The 21,302-nt window shown below is 37.8% G+C and overlaps 1 protein-coding gene and 1 non-coding gene across 2 annotated transcripts in view; one reads left to right on the forward strand and one right to left on the reverse strand.

The window, feature by feature from the left end:
* Nucleotides 1-21,302, forward strand: part of HMGCR (3-hydroxy-3-methylglutaryl-CoA reductase) — an 87,472-nt gene that overhangs the window by 31,110 nt on the left and 35,060 nt on the right. The gene's annotated exons all lie outside the window — the stretch shown is intronic.
* On the reverse strand, nt 6,928-7,034 carry LOC137760414 (U6 spliceosomal RNA). Its single transcript, XR_011073357.1, has one exon. It is a non-coding gene; the product is annotated as a U6 spliceosomal RNA (small nuclear RNA).

The raw sequence follows: 21,302 nt of genomic DNA on the forward strand, positions 1-21,302 counted from the left end.
AAGTTTCATTAGGTCCCATTTGTTTATTTTTGTTTTTATTTCCATTACTCTAGGAGGTGGATCAAAAAAGATCTTGCTGTGATTTATGTCAAAGTGTTCTTCCTATGTTTTCCTCTAAGAGTTTTATAGTGTCCAGTCTTATATTTAGGTCTCTAATCCATTTTGAGTTTATTTTTGTGTATGGTGCTAGGGAGTATTCTAATTTCATTCTTTTACATGTAGCTGTCCAGTTTTCCCAGCACCACTTATTGAAGAGACTGTCTTTTCTCCATTGTATATCTTTGCCTCCTTTGTCATAGATTAGTTGACCATAGGTGCGTGGGTTAATCTCTGGGCTTTCTATCTTGTTCCATTGATCTATGTTTCTGTTTTTGTGCCAGTACCATATTGTCTTGATTACTGTAGCTTTGTAGTATAGTCTGAAGTCAGGGAGTCTGATTCCTCCAGCTCCATTTTTTTCCCTCAAGACTGCTTTGGCTATTCGGGGTCTTTTGTGACTCCATACAAATTTTAAGATGATTTGTTCTAGCTCCGTAAAAAATGCCATTGGTAATTTGATAGGGATTGCATTGAATCTGTAGATTGCTTTGGGTAGTATACTCATTTTCACAATGTTGATTCTTCCAATCCAAGAACATGGTATATCTCTCTATCTGTTGGTATCATCTTTAATTTCTTTCATCAGTGTCTTATAGTTTTCTGCATACAGGTCTTTTGTCTCCCTAGGTAGGTTTATTCCTAGGTATTTTATTATTTTTGTTGCAATGGTAAATGGGAGTGTTTCCATAATTTCTCTTTCAGATTTTTCATCATTAGTGTATAGGAATGCAAGAGATTTCTGTGCATTCATTTTGTATCCTGCAACTTTACCATATTCATTAATTAGCTCTAGCAGTTTTCTGGTGGCAGTTTTAGGATTCTCTATGTATAGTATCAAGTCATCCGCAAACAGTGACAGTTTTACTTCTTCTTTTCCAATTTGTATTCCTTTTATTTCTTTTTCTTCTCTGATTGCCGTGGCTAGGACTTCCAGAACTATGTTGAATAATAGTGGTGAGAGTGGACATCCTTGTCTTGTTCCTGATCTCAGAGGAAATGCTTTCAGTTTTTCACCATTGAGAATGATGTTTGCTGTGGGTTTGTCATATATGGCCTTTATTATGTTGAGGTAGGTTCCCTCTATGCCCACTTTCTGGAGAGTTTTTATCATAAATGGGTGTTGAATTTTGTCAAAAGCTTTTTCTGCATCTATTGAGCTGATCATATGGTTTTTATTCTTCAATTTGTTAATATGGTGTATCACATTGATTGATTTGCATATATTGAAGAATCCTTGCATCCCTGGGATAAATCCCACTTGATCGTGGTGTATGATCCTTTTAATGTGTTGTTGGATTCTATTTGCTAGTATATTGTTGAGGATTTTTGCATCTATATTCATCAGTGATATTGGTCTGTAATTTTCTTTCTTTGTAGTATCTTTGTCTGGTTTTGGTATCAGGGTGATGGTGGCCTCATAGAATGAGTTTGGGAGTGTTCCTTCCTCTGCAATTTTTTGGAAGAGTTTGAGAAGGATAGGTGTTAGCTCTTCTCTAAATGTTTGATAGAATTCACCTGTGAAGCCATCTGGTCCTGGACTTTTGTTTGTTGGAAGATTTTTAATCACAGTTTCAATTTCATTACTTGTGATTGGTCTGTTCATATTTTCTGTTTCTTCCTGGTTCAGTCTTGGAAGCTTATACCTTTCTAAAAATGTGTCCATTTCTTCCAGGTTGTCCATTTTATTGGCATAAAGTTGCTTGTAGTAGTCTCTTAGGATGCTTTGTATTTCTGCGGTGTCTGTTGTAACTTCTCCTTTTTCATTTCTGATTTTATTGATTTGAGTCCTCTCCCTCTTTTTCTTGATGAGTCTGGCTAATGGCTTATCAATTTTGTTTATCTTCTCAAAGAACCAACTTTTAGTTTTATTGATCTTTGCTATTGTTTTCTTTGTTTCTATTTCATTTATTTCTGCTCTGATCTTCATGGTTTCTTTCCTTCTGCTAACTTTGGGTTTTGTTTGTTCTTCTTTCTCTAGTTTCTTTAGGTGTAAGGTTAGATTGTTTACTTGAGATTTTTCTTGTTTCTTGAGACAGGCTTGTATAGCTATAAACTTCCCTCTCAGAACTGCTTTTGCTGCATCCCATAGGTTTTGGATCGTCGTGTTTTCATTGTCATTTGTCTCTAGGTATTTTTTGATTTCCTCTCTGATTTCTTCAGTGATCTCTTGGTTATTTAGTAACGTATTGTTTAGCCTCCATGTGTTTATCTGTTTTACGTTTTTTTCCCTGTAATTCATTTCTAATCTCATAGCGTTGTGGTCAGAAAAGATGCTTGATATGATTTCAATTTTCTTAAATTTACTGAGGCTTGATTTGTGACCCAAGATGTGATCTATCCTGGAGAATGTTCCGTGCGCACTTGAGAAGAACGTGTAATCTGCTGTTTTTGGATGGAATGTCCTATATATATCAATTAAATCTATCTGGTCTATTGTGTCATTTAAAGCTTCTGTTTCCTTATTCATTTTCATTTTGGATGATCTGTCCATTGGTGTAAGTGAGGTGTTAAAGTCCCCCACTACTACTGTGTTACTGTCGATTTCCTCTTTTAGAGCTGTTGGCAGTTGCCTTATGTATTGAGGTGCTCCTATGTTGGGTGCATATATATTTATAATTGTTATATCTTCTTCTTGGATTGATCCCTTGATCATTATGTAGTGTCCTTCCTTGTCTCTTGTAACATTCTTTATTTTAAAGTCTATTTTATCTGATATGAGTATAGTATAGCTACTCCAGCTTTCTTTTGATTTCCATTTGCATGGAATATCTTTTTCCATCCCCTCACTTTCAGTCTGTATGTGTCCCTAGGTCTAAAGTGGGTCTCTTGTAGACAGCATATATATGGGTCTTGTTTTTGTATCCATTCAGCCAGTCTATGTCTTTTGGTTGGGGCATTTAATCCATTCACGTTTAAGGTAATTATCGATATGTATGTTCCTATGACCATTTTCTTAATTGTTTTGGGTTTGTTTTTGTAGGTCCTTTTCTTCTCTTGTGTTTCCCACTTAGAGAAGTTCCTTTAGCATTTTTGTAGAGCTGGTTTGGTGTTGCTGAATTCTCGTAGCTTTTGCTTGTCTGTAAAGCTTTTGATTTCTCCATCAAATCTAAATGAGATCCTTGCTGGGTAGAGTAATCTTGGTTGTAGGTTCTTCCCTTTCATCACTTTAAGTATATCATGCCACTCCCTTCTGGCTTGCAGAGTTTCTGCTGAGAAATCAGCTGTTAACCTTATGGGAGTTCCCTTGTATGTTATTTGTCTTTTTTCCCTTGCTGCTTTCAATAATTTTTCTTTGTCTTTAATTTTTGCCACTTTGATTACTATGTGTCTCAGTGTGTTTCTCCTTGGGTTTATCCTGTATGGGACTCTCTGCGCTTCCTGGACTTGGGTGGCTATTTCCTTTCCCATGTTAGGGAAGTTTTCGACTATAATCTCTTCAAATATTTTCTCTGGTCCTTTCTCTCTCTCTTCTCCTTCTGGGACCCCTATAATGCGAATGTTGTTGCGTTTAATGTTGTCCCAGAGGTCTCTTAGGCTGTCTTCATTTCTTTTCATTCTTTTTTCTTTATTCTGTTCTGCAGCAGTGAATTCCACCATTCTGTCTTCCAGGTCACTTATCCGTTCTTCTGCCTCAGTTATTCTGCTATTGATTCCTTCTAGTGTAGTTTTCATTTCAGTTATTGTATTGGTCATCTCTGTTTGTTTGTTCTTTAATTCTTCTAGGTCTTTGTTAATCATTTCTTGCATCTTCTCAATCTTTGCCTCCATTCTTATTCCGAGGTCCTGGATCATCTTCACTATCATTATTCTGACTTCTTTTTCTGGAAGGTTGCCTATCTCCACTTCATTTAGTTGTTTTTCTGGGGTTTTTTCTTGTTCCTTCATCTGGTACATAGCCCTCTGCCTTTTCATCTTGTCTATCTTTCTGTAACTGTGGTTTTTGGTCCACAGGCTGCAGGATTGTAGTTTTTCTTGCTTCTGCTGTCTGCCCTCTGGTGGTTGAGGCTATCTAAGAGGCTTGATGGGAGGCTCTGGTGGTGGGTAGAGCTGACTGTTGCTGTGGCGGTCAGAGCTCAGTAAAAACTTCTGAGTCTTTTGACCACAATAAAACAGAAATTGTACAACCGAAAAACAGAGATCCGTTATAGGGTGTCATTCTTCTGGCCTATCAAATGCAGTGCCAAGCAGTACCCAGATATTATTCACATTGTTCTTGCCCTTGACCGAAGGCATAATTCTTCCATTTCTGACCTCAGACTGCAAAGTTAGTGGTGATACCACTCTGTGGGCATAATCTGGCAACCACATACAAGAGCAATAAGCGTACAATAACAAAGTTTCACTCAGGGCGTAAACTGTGGGCCCAGGTGACACCCAAACATAATCCTCTTTTACCTTATTCAGGACCCTGAGAGTCAACCTCCTCCCTAATTTTTGTAGCAATAAAGAAAGCACAAGGCATGACTTTTCAACCAAGGGGTATTTAGCAGGGGATTTGCAGGCATTACTACTTATGAAAAGCAACATAGGCTTTGACATGCTTTGCTAAAGAACAATAGACAGTGTCAATCCATTTGCTCCTCAGGAGACAGTAAAATGACAAACTGATATCAGGAGGTCTTAGGCTCCATGGGGTAGATTTTTCTGAGAGTCTTCCATCACATTTGTCAACTGTACTGTGGAATTTGTATGTCTTGTGAAATTTTTCTTAAATGCCAACTCCTAAGAATGAGAGCACATGTCTCAGGACCTTAAGATTGTCTTTGGGTCTCTGTGTAGGTATCACTTGATGGGATATTCAGCACTCTGCACCACCTGTCTGACCTTATCAAAATCTCTGGGAAATTCTGGAGTGAGACATGCTTGGCTCATTCATTCATTCAACACATAGTTTTTGAGAGCTTAGACTGTGGAAAACACTAAGTCCTAGAGAGTAAAGTGGAATATGAATGATAGACAAAGCAGGGACAAAGGTCCCTTTCCTCAAGGAATGTAGAGTTTAGTAGCAGAGGTAGGAAATTAGACAAGCAACTGCACTACTGTGTGAAAAGTGCTATAATAAAGGAGGTTCAGGGATATAGGAGTTAATCAGGGGAAGGGAAGGATACCCAGTAGAGGTGACATCTAAATGGACACCTGAAGGATGAGTTAGACTTTGCCATATGATAAGGAGATGGTGGGGCTAGGAGGTATGGAAACACTGTTTTAGGTGGAAATAACAGAATATTTGAAGATAAGGAAGTGTGGGAGAGGAAAGAAAATAGTGGGACTGGGCCACAGTGTGCAAGGACACATGTGGTGAGAAGTGAGGCTAAAGAGGGAGACTGAGTCAACAGGATCCAATGCTGACAAAGTGTTGTAAAGTGCCTGTTGGGTTCTTTTTACACAAAATATAGCATACTATATAGAGTTTTCTGCAATGGTTTTTTTTTTTTTCATGTATATCTTGGAGCTTTTTTTCTACCAGCACATAGTGGACTTACCTTTTTTTTTTTCAAGTTGAATAGTATTCCATTGTATAGATGCACCAAATTTATTTAATTAGAAATATTGATGAGCATCTTTCATGACTGTGAATGATGCTGCAGGTATCATTTCGCCCACGAGAGCACAGCCCCTGCTTGCCCATGAGTGCTGTCTCAGTTAACCCCCATCTCACTCGCCACTCCATAGAGGCTTGGTGCAGTTAGTCTATTGAAATGTGATCCCAGGAAACAGGAGAAAGGGAGTAGGGAGAGGGAGATGTGGGGAAGGGAAAGCCAATATTAGAGTGTGTTTTAGAAGTCGCCAGGACCTCCTGAGACATGTACAGAGCACCCCTGAATTGTTCATGTAGGGACAAAAGGCTGGAGCATTTATCCACTGCCTCCCATCCCCCACTAGACAAAGGTTGCCCCTAGATGCATTAGTTCTTCCACTGTGCCAGGCCAAATTTCCCCTACAAAGAGCTCATGGAAGGCTACTGTCAGCTGAGATGAGTCTAAGAAACCATAAAACTGTCCACAGCAAGGTGGCTGAGGTATGTGGTGGGGTCATAGAAACATCAGTTATATTTGCCTGTGTGAAATTTAGAAAAAAGGCACTCTATCTAAGCAGAGCCAATCCTACATTCTCCTTGCTTGGTGAGTAGATAGCATCTCTGTTTTAATTTGAAAAAGGCTTATTTTTCTAGGCTCTTCTCATCCCTGCCCCAGAGCCAGGGTGTGCAGCTAGAAAGGAGAACAGACTGGATTTCAGCCCCTTGGCCAAAGGCACTCAAGCAGTGAACAACTTGCACAGCTATACTGTGTGCCATGGATATGTCTGTATGAGTAGGGTAAATTCCTCAAAGTGGGCCAGAGGTATGTTCATGGTTCTTTCCCTAGCTCAGTGGCTTCCTCACACATTTGCAGATCTCTGGGCACTCTCTCTGTACGTCTTCCTCTCTGGTGCTCTATTCACAAATTCCACCCGCCCTGGCCTCCGCATGTTCCAAACTCTATTTCCCAACTCAGGAAGACCACTTGGGCTTCCCTTGCCTGTGTCAAGCTTGGAACCTCTCTGTCAGCAGTGATCTTAGACACTCAAAGCATTCACCTTGTTTCCTATCTCTCTCAGACCACTGTTCTTGGCTGCCTCATGGCTAATATTTTGAAAGTCATGATTTCATATATTTGGTCTGAATTTACAGTTGTTAAGTATGAAGGTAAATTGAGCACCAGTTACTCTTTCTTGGCCAGAAATGAGAATCTCTGTATGTGCATTAAAAAAAAATTTTTTTAACATCTTTATTGGAGTATAATTGCTTTACAATGGTGTGTTAGTTTCTGCTTTATAACAAAGTGAATCAAAAATATGGAACGCTTCATGAATTTGCGTGTCATCCTTGTGCAGGGGCCACGCTAATCTTCTCTGTATTGTTCCTATTTTAGTATATGTGCTGCCAAAGCAATCACTGTATATGCATTTTTAATTTTGATAAATACTCCCCAAATTATTTCCACACTGGAGGTATAAATTTGTACTCCAACTAGCAGCAAGGCGTAAGGCCTATGTCTTCATGTTCCAGCCACAAGACAGAATGTTTTCAAAATGTGTTTACCTTTGCCAGACTGATGGGTGAAAATGGTGTCTTATGATAGCTTTAATATGCATTATCTTGCTGTGAGTGATATTAAGACTCTTTTAGGATGTTTAAGAACCATTTGCCTTTCCTTTCCTGTGATCTCTTTATTCACATCCTTTGTCCATTTTTTTCTGGGTTGTTGGTATTTTTCTTTTTGACATATACTGAGGTCCATTACTTCAAAGGGTCACATTATCAGTTGAAGGTCACACCAAGTCAGAGGATAATGCTGACATTATAGTGCATCTTATGCCATTGCTGTTTCATTTATGAAGTTCCATCATATTTTAGATTTTATCTTCGTATTTCTCAAGCAAAATGTGAAACTGAAAAAACTTCCTAGTAGCTAAAATAATGGTCTCAATACAAGAGAACACACATGTAAACACATTTTGAAGCAGGAACTTCGAAGACAGGTACATTTATTACTATGTAAGTGCCTTGAGGGAAGGGATCAGGTCTTATTTTTATAGTTTAATATATTTTCGTCTCTCTCTCTCTTTCTCTTTCTCCCTCTCTCTGTAGATAGGTAGATAGATAGATATAGATTGACATATGCTCTCTCAAGAGGATTCTCTGATATGCTACCCAGCAACTGATATAAAGGCAGAAATCCTAAGCTTTCCTTTTATTTTTATAACTTTGTCTTCTGGCTTCCATTTTTAGACTGTATTTTCTTCCTTCGTGTATGCCCATTTTCCTTGTTTTCAATCTGTATATTTTTAACCCCTCGAGGAAAGATTTAATATGTCTTCACTTTCATCACAAAGAACTCAGTTTTACCAAAGCTTTGGAAAGCAATGCACTTTTTAAAAACATAATTTTTGTTAGTGAGATAAAATTTAAATATACTGAAATGCATACATCTTAAAGGTACAATTTGATAAGTGTAAATCCATATACAGGATCCTGGATGTCCACATCATGGTGGTGTGAGTTGTTACCTTTTTCTCTCCCCTTTGATTTCAATTAATTGGACATCCATAATTTTAAAAAATGCCTCTACGCAGCATGCTAGGACACCCAAAAGATCCATCCATCTATGCACCAGAAAGTGGGTGGATTGGACCACAGAGAAGATGGCAGAGCAAGAGAAATGGTCGTGGAGCCAGCAGCAGCAAAGACAGAGAAGGCAGAGAAGGTAGTGACTGCTCCAGCAGCAAGCTAGCATGACTTTTCTGGCAGAGGAGGTGGAAGGTGAAGGTGGTAAGTGGGAGTGTGCCTGGCCATGCATGCTGCAGCTGGAGGGACCAGCTGCTCTCTCTGAGGAGAGACCACAGTGACTAGGGGGACAGAAAGGAAAGAGCAGTAGGCAGACAAAGAGAACTGAAGGAAAGCATCTCTTGCTGTCTGCCTTGGGAAGCAAGGAGACTGCTCATGGACCTCTGGAACCATCCCGCCACACACACCTTGAGGATCCCCCTACTAGGCCGTAGGCACATTCAAGTGCTAAGTACACACATTCCTCCCCCACCCTGAAACATGCACACACTCTGCCACCACTCTTTGCTTTTTTTTTTTTAATGCACCTTGGGTCCGCTCCACTGTGAGAAACCAAAAACTTGTGCTGTAGTGCCACCTTCTGGAAAGCAAAAGGAAGACTCCTAACTACCAACCTGTTGAATCAGAATCAAAGTAAACAAAGCCTTTGCCTGTATAAGAAAGGTGTTCACTATTTCAATTGCAGCAGTAGAAGCTCTTTTTACCAAACACCATAAAAAGTCATGGTAATATGGTATCACAAAAATAAAATGACAGTTTTCCTGCAACCAAACCCAAAGACATGGAATATCGAGATGTAACCCATAAAGAATTTTAAACAGCTGTTATGAAGAAATTCAATGAGCTATAAGAAAGCTCAGAAAGGCAATTCAATGAACTTCAGAATAAAATTAATGAACAAAAGGAGTACTTTACCAAAGAGACTGAAATTCTAAAAAAGAACCAAATAGAAATTCTGGAGCTGAAGAACCCAATAAATGAGATGAAGAGTGAACTAGAATGCATTGGAAATAGAACAGATCATATGGAAGAGAGAAATAGTGAGCTTGAAGGTAGAAATATAGAGATGATTAGGGTGGAAGAGGAGAGAGAACAAAGATTTTTAAAAAGTGAAGAAACCCTGACTCCATTAGAAGAGCCAACATAAGGGAATTCCCTGGCGGTCCAGTGGTTAGGACTCCATGCTTTCACTGCCAGGGCCAGGGTTCGATCCCTGGTCGGGGAACTAAAATCCTACAAGCTGTGCAGCATGGCCAAAAAAAAAAAAAAAAAAAAAGCCAACATAAGAATAATGGGTGTCCCAGAAGGAGAAGAGAGTGAGAAGGGATCAGAGTGTATTTAAAGAAATAATAGTTGAGAACATCCCAAAATTGGGGAAGAAACTAGATATTCAAGTCCACAATGCTCATAGAACACCTTATTATCTCAACAAAAAAGACCTTCTCAAAGACATATTATATTAAAGTTGTCAAAAGACAACAATAAAGGAAGAATTTTAAAGGCAGCCAGGGAAAAAAAGACAGTAACCTACAAAGTTACCCCCATTAGGCTATCAGCAGATTTCTCAGCAGAAACTCTACAGTCCAGGAGAGAGTGAAATAAAATATTCAAATATTGAAAGATAAAAACTGCCAGCCAATAATACTCTATCCAGCAAAGTTATCTTTCAGATATGAAGGAGAAATAAAGGCTTTCCCTGATAAACAAAAGCTGAGGGAGTTTATCACCACTAGACCTGCCTTACAAGAAATGTTGGAAGGAGCTCTTCTAGCAAAGATAAAAGTACACAAAACTCTAAGGTGATAAATAGTCAAAATTAGAATACTGTAATTTTTTAGAACAGTATATTAAACTCTTAACTATAGCATAAAGTTTAAAGGAAAAGAATAATTTAAAATAACTATAGCTACTACAATTTGGTAATGAAATCACATCATAAAAAGAGAAAATCTATGACATCAAATACATAAGAGGAGAAGAATAAAAAGATTGAACCTTTATAGGCAAACAGAGATCAAATGCTATCAGCAGAAAAGAGACTATTTTATCTATGAGATGTTTTATATAAACTTCAAGGTAACCACAAAGCAAAAATCTATAGCAGAGACACAAAACATAAAAAGAGGGGAAACTGAGAAGATCACCATGGAAAACTACCAAGCTACAGAGATAGACAAAAACAGTGGAGAGACAAAATAACCAAAAGGCAAAAGATAAAGTGGCAGTAGTAAATCCTTACATATCAATAATCATGCTAAATATAAATGGATTGAACTTACCAATCAAAAGGCACAGAGTGACTAGATGGATTAAAAAATAAGACCCAGCTTTATGCAGCCTGCAGGAGACTTGTTTTAGCTCTAAAGACACATGTAAAAGTGAAAAAAGTGAAAGGATGGAAGATGATATTCCAAGCAAATGGAAACGGAAAGAAGGCAGGTGTAGCCATACTTATATCAGACAAAATAGACTTCAAACCAAAAAGAGTAACTAACAAGAAACAAAGAATGTCATTATATAATGATAAAGGGATCAATACATCAAGAAGATGTAATAATTGTAAATATATACATTCCCAACACCTGAGCACTGAAATATATTAAGCAATTAGTAACAGATATTAAGGAACAAATAGACAACAATACAATAATTGTACAAAACTTCAATACTCCACTATCAGCAATCAATAAATTGTCTAGACAGAAAATCAACAAGGAAACTTTGGAACCATACTTTAGAACAAATGAACTTAATAGACATATAAAAAGCATCCCATCCAGTAGCAGCAGAATACACATTCTTCTCTAGTGTACATGAAACATTCTCCAGGATAGATCATATGATAGGCCACAAAACAAATCTTAGCAAATTTAAGAAGATTGAAATCACACCAACTATCTTCTCTGGCCACAGTGGTATGACACTAGAAATCAACAATAAAAGGAAAGTGAGAAGATCTACAAATATGTGGAAACTAAGCAACACACTTCTAAACAACCACTGGGGTCAAAGAAAAAATCAAAAGGGGAATAAAAAATTATCTTGAAACAAATGAACATGAAAACATATCAAATATTGTGGGATGCAAGAAAAGCATTTCTGAGAGGAAAGGTTATAGTAATAAATGCTCATATTAAATTAGAAAGGTCTCAAATAAACAACCTAACTTTACACAAGGAAAAAGAGAAAGAACAAACTAAGCCTAAAGTTAGCAGAAGGAAGGAAATAATAAGAATCATAGCAGAAATAAATAAAATAGAGACCAGAAAAATAGAAAAGATCAATGAAGCTAAAAGCTGGTTCTTCTAAAAGATAAACAAAATTGACAAACCTTTAGCTAAACTAAGAAAAAAGGAGAGAAGACTCAACTAAATAGAATTAGAAATGATATTACAGAAATACATAGTATCATAAGGGACTACTATAAAGAGTTATATGCCAACAAATTATATAGAAGAAATGAATACATTTGTAGAAACACACAACTACCAAGAATGAATCAGAAGAAATAGAAAATCTGAACATACCAATAACAAGCAAAGAGATTGAATGAGTTACAAAAAACACTCCCAACACAGAAATCTCCAAGACGAGATGACTTCACTAGAGAATTCTACCAAACATTTAAAGGATTAACACCAGTCCTTCTCAAACTCTCTCAAAATACTGAGGAGGAGGGAACACTTCCAAATTCATCCTATACAAGGCTAGCATTACTTTGATACCAAATCAAATTATTTGATTCCAAATCAAATAAGGACACCACAAGAAAAGAAAACTATAGACCAATATCCCTGATTAGTATAGATGCCAAAATTCTCAACAAAATATTAGCAAACTGAATTTAAGAACACATGAAGAGGATTATATACCATGACCAAGTGGGATTTATCCCTGGGATGTAAGGATGGTTCAACATATGCAAATCAATAAATGTAATAAAAAGCAATAAAAATCACATGATCATTTCAATAGACACAGAAAAAGTATTTGACAAAATACAACATCCTTTCACAATAGAAACGCTTAACAGACTGGGTATAGAAGGAACATACCTCAATGTAATAAAGGCCATGTATGACAACCCCACAGCTAACACTATACTCAATGGAGAGAAATTGAAAGTGTTTGCTCTAAGATTAGAAACAAGGCGAGGATGCCACACTCTCACCACAGTGTAGTACTGGAAGTCCTAGCTGGAACAATTAGGCAAGACAAAGAAATAAAATGCATCCAAATCAGAAAGGAAGATGTAAAATTGTCATTATTTGCTGATAATATGATCTTATAAATAGAAAATCCCAAAGAATCAGTAAAAAAAAGTCCTTATTTTTACTCATGAACACACAATATACTGCCAGTCTCTTAATTGTAACCTGAGTAACTCTATTCTTTATCAGAAATGTTATCTACTGAAATCTCTGTCTACAGAGTCACCCAAAGCTAAAGTCTAAAAGTCATCCTATACAAATGAACTTACTTACAAAACAGAAACAGGTTCATAGACATAGAAAACAAACTTATGGTTACCCAAGGGGATGGGGTGAGGGGAGATAAATTAGGAGATTAGGATTAGCAGATACAAACTACTATATATAAAATAGATAAACTACAAGGTCCTGCTGTATAGCACAAGATATTCAGTATCTTATAATAAACTATAATGGAAAAGAATATGAAAAAGTATATATATATATATGAACCACTTTGCTGTACACCAGAAACTAACACTAAAACAACATTGTAAATCAACTATACTTCAATTAAAAATTAATTAGTTAAAAAATAAATCATCCTTCATTTCTCCTAATCCCTTATCCCAAATCACTGAGTCCTGCACATTCTTCTACCTTTTGAATTTCTCTTAATACATCCTTTCCATTCAACTCTTATTAATCTGCTTCAGTTCTTAAACACCATAATTTCTCATCCAATTTCCATTCTGTCAGCCCCACTTTCTAATTTTTCATTCTGCCTCCACAGTGATTGGTTTAATAAGCAAATTTATGAAACAAACCTAAATAGTCATTACTTGAAAATGATTTTGTTTATGTAGAAGACCTAAGAGGATCCATGGAAAGACTGTTAGAAACAGCAGGACTTGATAAAGTGGCTGAATATAATAAAACATTTTTAAAAATAGCTTTTCTCTATAAGGAAATATAAAGGAAAAGTAATCCTGTTTGTGATAGCAAAGAAAATATCTAAAACATCACAGATAAGTCTAAAAAAAAAAAAAGGAATGTGCCATGAGGAGAAAAACAGCAAATTTCAGAGATATATAGAATACAAATAAATGTCTCCATTACTTCTTCTCATGATAAACCCCTAATTTTCTAAGATAATATGAATAAATCTTTGTTCCTTATAGACACATCCTATTGATGTCCCTGGTGGAGAAGACTGAAGAGTATAAATATATCATTTCAGCCCATGTTAATATGGGGATTTATCAAATTCCCACCAGGAATTGTTTGGGGAGGAGAGTGCTTGACAAAATAATCTTAAAATTCATGTGAAAGAACTGGTAAGAATGGCAAGGAAAATTTTACAAAGAAGAATATTTAGGGGGACTAGGCTTCCCAGATATCAAAACATTATAAAACCATGATAAGCAAAGGTTTAGAAACAACAAAAGAATACAAAAATGAATGAAACAGAAAAGGAAATTCCCAGACACTTGTATAAATAAACATTATAATATATAATAGCTATTTGATATACATTATAATTTAATTGGGAAGAAATGGATTATTCAAGGAACAACTGGGGAGAAAGGGTTAGATATTGAGAAAAGAATCAGTTAAGACTTTGACGTCATTTGTCTATTCATCTAATCTATTCCAAACCATAAAAACTGAAAGCATTTCTTAATAGTTCCCATCTCACACCCCAGGCCCCAGTCTGAATTAAGTGCCTCCCATTTATCATACTGCATTGCAATAATTGGTTTACTTGTCCATTACCCAATTCAGGGACAAGGAACTGGGAACTCAGACCAAGACAAGAACTGCTATGTGTCCCATCCCTGTTTAGTTCATATTAAATGCTCAATAAGTGTAGAGTTCATAACAGAGGAGAGGGAACACTAAGTCCCCAGGATTGTAAGCGAAGACTCCATTCAATAGCTTTTATTATTCAACCAATGACTGATGTTTGGGTTACTCAAGACTTCCTTGTAGCCGTACAAGTCTAAACAACAGCAATTTCAAAACCAAGATATTAAGGAAATGCACACCTATATTTTTTGGACTAAAAAAACATAAAGTAGTAAAATGAAGATAAACCATAATATCCTCAAACAGTAGAGGACTTTCAGCTACATCCAGTCTCTCTCTCTCTTTTTTTAATATCTTTACTAGAGTATAATTGCTTTACAATGTTGTGTTAGTGTCTGCTGTACAACAAAGTGAATCAGCTATATATATATACATATACCACCATATCCCCCCCACCTTGAGCCTCCCTCCCACCCTCCCTGACCCACCCCTCTAGGTCGTCACAAAGCATTGAGCTGATCTCTCTGTGCTATGCGGCAGCTCCCCACTAGCCATCCATTTTACATTTGGCAGTGTATATATGTCAACGCTACTCTCTCACTTCGTCCCAGCTTCCCCTTTCCCCCCGTGTCCTCAAGTCCTTTCTCTACGTCTGTGTCTTTATTCCTGCCCTGCCACTAGGTTCATCAGTACCATTTTTTTAGATTCCATATATATGTGTTAGCATATGGTATTTGTTTTTCTCTTTCTGACTTACTTCACTCTGTATGACAGTCTCTAGGTCCATCCACCTCACTACAGATAACTCAGTTTCATTCCTTTTTATGGCTGAGTAATATTCCATTGTATATATGTGCCACATCTTCTTTATCCATTCATCTGTCGATGGACATTTAGGTTGCTTCCATGTCCTTGCTATTGTAAATAGTGCTGCAATGAACATTGTGGTACATGACTCTTTTTGAATTATGGTTTTCTCAGGGTATATGCCCAGTAGTGGGATTGCTGGGTCATATGGTAGCTCTATTTTTAGGTTTTTAAGGAACCTCCATACTGTTCTCCATAGTGGTTGTATCAGTTTACATTCCCACCAACAGTGCAAGAGGGTTCCCTTTTCTCCACACCCTCTCCAGCATTTGTTGTTTGTAGATTTTTTGATGATGGCCATTCTGACCGGTGTGAAGTGATACCTCATTGTGGTTTTGATTTGCATTTCTCTAATGATTAGTGATGTTGAGCATCTTTTCATGTGTTTGTTGGCAATCTGTATGTCTACTTTGGAGAAATGTCTATTTAGGTCTTCTGCCTATTTTTGGATTGGGTTGTTTGTTTTTTTTGATATTGAGCGTCATGAGCTTCTTGTATATTTGGAATCAGGCTCCCTGACTTCAGACAATACTACAAATCTACAGTAATCAAGGCAGTATGGTACTGGCACAAAAACAGAAATATAGATCAATGGAACAGGATAGAAAGCCCAGAGATAAACCCACGCACATATGGTCACCTTACCTTTGACAAAGGAGGCAAGAATATACAGTGGAGAAAAGATAGCCTCTTCAATAAGTGATGCTGGGAAAACTGGACAGCTACATGTAAGAAAATGAAATTACAACACTTCCTAACACCATACACAAAAATAAACTCAAAATGGATCAAAGACCTAAATGTAAGGCCAGACACTATAAAACTCTTAGAGGGAAACATAGACAGAACACTCTATGATATAAATGACAGCAAGATCCTTTTTGACCCACCTTCTAGAGTAATGGAAATAAAATAAAAAATAAACAAATGAGACCTAATGAAACTTAAAAGCTTTTGCACAGCAAAGGAAACCATAAACAAGACGAAAAGACAACACTGAGAATGGGAGAAAATATTTGCAAACGAAGCAACTGACAAAGGATTAATCTCTCTCCTTTATTTGGTCGCACCACACGGCTTGTGGGATCTTAGTTCCCTGACCAGGATCGAACCCATGTCCCCTGCAGTGGAAGCTTGGAATCCCAACCACTGGACCACCAGGGAAGTCCCCAATCTACCTCTCTTTTTTTCTATGTGGAATAATACTATATCTTGTTACATAACTCTAAACTCCTCTCAGGTGTATTTCCTCATCTGCCAACTTTTAAAGGAAAATGCAGGATTCTTTGGCATAGCATGTTTTTTCTATGGTGGGCTGACAGTATAGTTGTTGTTATTGAGCATTTTATAAACATTCATCAAGGCTATTATTTTTCCTGCTACATTGGAGGGAACAGCTACAATGCATTCCAAAGAACCGTGCATCCTCATGATGGGACAATGGAACAACCATGCCTAGTTGTGTCGGGTACAGGGGAGGGGAGACCGTGTTCTACTAGATTTCCAAACAGCTTAACAGCAGCAACAGTGATGTTTGTAGGTGTGATAGTGGTGGTGGTAGGGGGTTTTATTTTGTTTTGTTTTAATATTTATGTGTTTTGGCAAGATCTTTTTTTTTTTTTGCAAGCTGACAGGTGAACTGTTCTTTGATGGCTTTACTGTTACATAGAAGGAAAAGTTTTTTGTGTTAATAATCAGGCCACCAAAGGAAATTCAGAAAGAAAATCCATGCAGCAGAGCACGCTTTCCTTTTACCTGTATAATCCCTCACTGAAGGAAGCTGCATGATCTTTAGCTTGTTATTCTCCTCAGGATGGTGACCCTTCCCAAACTGAAGACAATATTCATGAGCAGATGACATAGGTAGCCTAGAGAGAGAAGTTGAATGAGAGGGAGAGCTCGTGGCTGATAGTTGGGGAAAAAAGGATTAGGGAGAAGTCTAATGAGGATAGTAGATTGACTAAGGCTCCAAAGCCTAAATGAGGTGTCCCTGTTTCTGTCACAACTTGATGGGCCCTTGCATTTATGGTGACACAAAGTCTCTCTGTTCCTGTCTTCTTACTACCAATCAACCACCTCACCCTCCACCTCAGGTCTACTACTTACTCATAGTTTCTGCTTTCTCATGGCTTCTATGTGCTGTGTTCTGAGTCTTTTGGATTCTGCTCCTGCCACCAACTGCTTGGCTCCTTCCTCAGACCTATAGTTCAAATTTCCTAGGAAGAGAATTGGCTTAACCAAACATTGTCCCCATTAGAAATAGAGTTTTCCTATCAGGGCACTTAATAATCATAGGGCTGAGGCAACCTATGGATTAAGGAAATACCTAGGACTTCTACAGTCAGCAAGATCTTCGTGGGGGAAGGTTCAATACTGCAATGTAGAAGGGGCCTGTGGACAAAGCCATAGCCTATGGCTTGTCTGGTACTACAATATAGAAGGAAAAACTTGGGAAAGTGGGAAGGAAGGGGAGTCACAACTTAGATTTTGGTCTTGTTTCATTAGTTGTCTGTAGTCTGTCCCCATAGATATGTCCTGCAGGCTGAGGGAAGTTCTGGGCCTGAAGGTTGGGAGTTTTGGCAGCATTTTTCATGTCTCTTGTAGTACCTACTTTATTATAATTATTAATTTACTTGTTTCAAAACACCAGATTGTTAGCTCCTTGAAGCCCAATATTTGGTCTTATTTACCTTTGTGCCTTCAGTGCCTGACACAGAGGAAATGTTTAATAACTGTCTATTGAATGAATGAACGGTTGTGGTTTGGAACCTGAACATTAAGAATGTTTCAGAGTAAGTTGACAGAGATCATACTATCATGGTATTTTCCCTATTTTGTACTTGAAAAATCTTAGCAGGAAAGACACATTTCATCTTTTGAAATCTTTCATACAATTTACATAATCTTAATTCAACAAATGTCTTAGCTTACATTGTCTTTACATATTACGTTTTTTTTTTCCCATTTATCATTCTTTTGTATGTGGATTTCTAAATAGTGATGTAGCCACGTAGCAGATATTTTTATGAACTTCCATGGTCTTAATATATCATTGTCTACTTAACCACGTGCCAATTGTTAGATGTTGGCAGATGTTACAGTGTCCGTTAGCATAAAGAACTAGGATTCAATCAAATATTCACACATTGCAGTTGGTTGTCTCTTTAGTCTCTTTTAATCTAGAACAGTCCCTTCTCCTTTTTCTTTTAAAATGAGTTTTACTTTTGGGACTTCCCTGGTGGTCCAGTGGCTAAGACTCCACACTTCCAATCAGGGGGCCCGGTTCGATCCCTGGTCAGGGAACTAGATCCCACATGCCGCAACTAAGAGTTCGCATGCCACAACTAAGATCCAGCACAGCCAAATAAATAAATAAATATTAAAAATAAATAAATAAAAATTTTAAATAAGCTTTACCTTTTGAGGTCAGACCATGTTTTAAGACCATCCTTTAAACTTATTCCCCACCTCAGAAGTAGCACAATTCATTGTCTTGCACTTGTACTATTGCAGTTACCTCCTCACTCAAGTCTTGGCTCCATCTCTCCAATCTTGTCAACAAGATTATTTTTCTAGAGAACGTCCCATATCACCTTCCAAATCAGGCCTGGTGAACAAAGCCCTGCATCCTCCATGCAAATACGACTTGAGCTGGGTCTACCAGCATGAGTCTCAAGACTTTGACGGAAGCTACCAGACACTACTCTTCTCTTCTTGCTAGACTTGAACTTGACAGCTTTTGAGGCTGGAGTGCCCACAGACATCTTGCCACCATTAGGGAGAGCCTGGGGACATTGGGGCTGCACTTGGAGCCAGAAAAAGAAGCCAACATGGCAGAAGGCAGAGCAGAGAACTAGAGAGAAATAAACCCTGGGAATATCTTTGGAGGCCTGAATCTAACTGAATAGAAGTCAGATCTTACTCCTGGACTTTTCAGTAATGTGAACCAATAAATTCCCTTTTGGGAGCAAGCCAGTTTGTGTTGGGTTTCCTATCACTACGTTCCAAAGAGTCCCAGTAGATGTATGTTTTAAAAATTTACTTTCACAATAATCACTGATTCTTAGTCACTCTTGGAACTTGAGCCTGAGCACCGTCAGTTATCAACATCCCACCATCTTCTTTCTGAATACTTGTTTTGTTTCATTTGCAGAGCTCTTCACTTCAAGGAGAGCAACTTACGCTTATGTTAGCTGATCTTTTTATGGCCTACATGTTTATATTCTATTATCTACTTGCTTTAATTGATTTGTTTTTTCACTCTGCATTTTCGTTGGTATCTCAAGCCTTTCTCTTTATCAGCAATTCTATATTTAATCCTCTCTAGTCAGTTCCTTGATATTTATTATTTATTTATTTATTATAATAAAACCATTATAATGGTTTTATTTTGGGACTCAATTCATTTCCATAGCATTGAAATCTCCTTCTTCAGCCCATTCTGTTATTTTACCATGTAGTCTTTGAACTTTGCTTTATTGAATTTATATTATTAATAATATTAATTGTTCTAGATTATTAATTGTTCTAAAATGAGAAAGTTTGAGAGACATTTCTTCTTTTCCTTGAGTTATATTGTCTTCTAGAGTGGGTTTACTTTACATCTTTTGCTTGCTAGCTTCCTTAATTTAATTCACTTATTGTTTTCTTATAGTATGTTTCTCTAGTTGCCACGCCATTGCTTTTCTTCTTGCTCATGTTTGAAGTGGGCTACCATGTCTAGACTCTAGAGCAGTGGTTTTTAACTCAGGGTGATTTTGCACCCCAGAAAATACGGGGATATTTTTGGTTGTCACACCCGGGGCAGGAGTGGGGGTGGTGGTGTTTGCTACTGACATTCAATAGGTAGAGGTCAGGGATGCTGCTAAACATTCTACACTGCACAGGGTACCCCACTCCCCTGCAACCAAGAGTTATGTGCCCCAAAATGTTGAGTGCTCAAGTTGAGAAACCCTGCTCTAGGGCCGTCTGTTCATCTGATGTCTGATCTATGATATGAAGGAATTGTCCTTGTTACTCTTCCATATTTGTCTTCCTTTAAAAAGAAGAACTTTCAAGCTGAACACTGGGTTCTCCTCATTTCTCTATAGAACTGAAGGGGAGAAGGGAGAGTCCTTTTGGGGCTGCGTGCACCTGTTATTATGGTACCTGGGCTTTGCTCTATTTTCTGAGATTTCTTGTAACCAGGAAGCCTCTACCTGGTTGGAGCAGCATGTATTCCTGTGGCTTCAGATCACGTCCCGAATTCAGCATGAAACCAAGAAAATGATGAGCCCAGGCAGTTCTTCCTGCCTCTGTTGACATCCTGTGGTGATAGTGGCTTCTCTCTAGGGTTCCCTGGTCTATCTACTGACCACCTCAGTCCATTTCTCTCCTAACTGAAAGTTATTAAGAAATATTGGATCAAATAACCTAATTCCTCCGTCTTGCTTAATTGGGATAGGCTGGGATAGGAATGAAGAGAGGGGTTAGAGATAAAAATCTTCTCTTTGGTTCCTTGGTCACTACTTTTCAAAATTGACGACCTAAAGTTGTTTCCTTGCTTTATTGCTGCTGGTGAAATTTTTTCATCTCTCTCTCTATCTTGTGAAGATTTCGTCAGGTAGTAAGAAAAGGAGATTTTTGTGTTCCGCCCATCCTCTTTCTCCCCAGTTTTCCTACTATAGCAATAGGTATTAAGATATCCCAGACCCAATATTTTATTATCCTGATATTACTGTATTTTTTATCTTGGATGGCTACAAAACCAGGCCCACCAGGAAGCACTAGGCCTGGGCACTGGGTGACAGTGAGGAGCTTTATAAGGAATCATGATCATTTGAAAACTTTTCTAGAAAAGGTTTGTAAATACCGTCTAACCAGAAAGAAAGAAAAGAACTCAATTTTGAAACAGACAGGTCAGATGGGATTCTTTTCCAAGAAATCAGGCAATTCTGGCTGAGAAATGGCAATAGGGTCCTCAGGGATTGACCCTCAGACAATAGGTGCTCAAGAGACTGCTTTCCTCACATGCCTTTAATAAGTCTTTCTTTCCTTTGGGGCATGTAATACCTTTGTCTCTAATCTGGTCTGCTTCAAAGATTGTCCCAGTCTAATTCCACCAAGCTTTCTTAGGTATTTATAGAACAAGGACACTGGATGGGAGGAGGGAAAGAGATGTCTGAATCTCTGTTTTCTTGAAAGCGCAGCTTTCCCACCCTGATCCTAGTTAGGTTTTCTCTATTTCTGTG

Source organism: Eschrichtius robustus, chromosome 2, assembly GCF_028021215.1.
Source record: "Eschrichtius robustus isolate mEscRob2 chromosome 2, mEscRob2.pri, whole genome shotgun sequence".
Classification (NCBI taxonomy): Eukaryota; Metazoa; Chordata; class Mammalia; order Artiodactyla; family Eschrichtiidae; genus Eschrichtius; species Eschrichtius robustus.